This window comes from Neoarius graeffei, chromosome 7 (assembly GCF_027579695.1).
Source record: "Neoarius graeffei isolate fNeoGra1 chromosome 7, fNeoGra1.pri, whole genome shotgun sequence".
Classification (NCBI taxonomy): domain Eukaryota; kingdom Metazoa; phylum Chordata; class Actinopteri; order Siluriformes; family Ariidae; genus Neoarius; species Neoarius graeffei.
This window is the reverse complement of record NC_083575.1, coordinates 12735945-12736602: the sequence shown is the minus strand read 5'-3', so window position 1 is coordinate 12736602 and position 658 is coordinate 12735945.

Sequence of the window (658 nt, the reverse complement as noted above, 5' to 3'; positions counted from 1 at the left end):
TGGCTGGAGTCTCATCACGTTGCTCCTGTGGAGGACGGCCCCATATGGACAGTCGAAAGTTGCATTTGGAAGACGCTCTGGACACTTTTATGCCTGAGGACTATGGTACACCTGACTTGTTAACTTTAGGACTGCAGCTGTCATGAACAGTTCTGCGCTCAAGTTTCCATTCATGAACAGTTTATAACTTCAACAAAACATGTTAAAGCTATAATCATTTTCCTGGTTTCACAGTTATACTTTGACTCTATAGGACACAGATATAGAAGCGAGTTATTTATAATCACGTTGTCTGTTATCACCCAAATGAGGATGGGTTTCCTTTTGAGTCTGGTTCCTCTCGAGGTTTCTTCCTCATGTCGTCTGAGGGAGTTTTTCCTTGCCACCGTCGCCACAGGCTTGCTCGTTGGGGATCGACTAGTGATAAAACTAGCTCATGTTTAAAGTCTAAGACCCCGTCCACACGTAGCCGGGTATCTGCTAAATCGAAGATATTTTTCTACGTTTTGGCCTGTCATCCACATGAAAACACATCAAAAACGAATATTTAAAATAACTCCGGGCAAAGTGAAGATTTTTGAAAACTCCGTGTATGCTTTTTCGTGTAGACAGAGATAACCGGAGGTTTGCGTTTTAGAACGTCACAATCTGCGCCAAA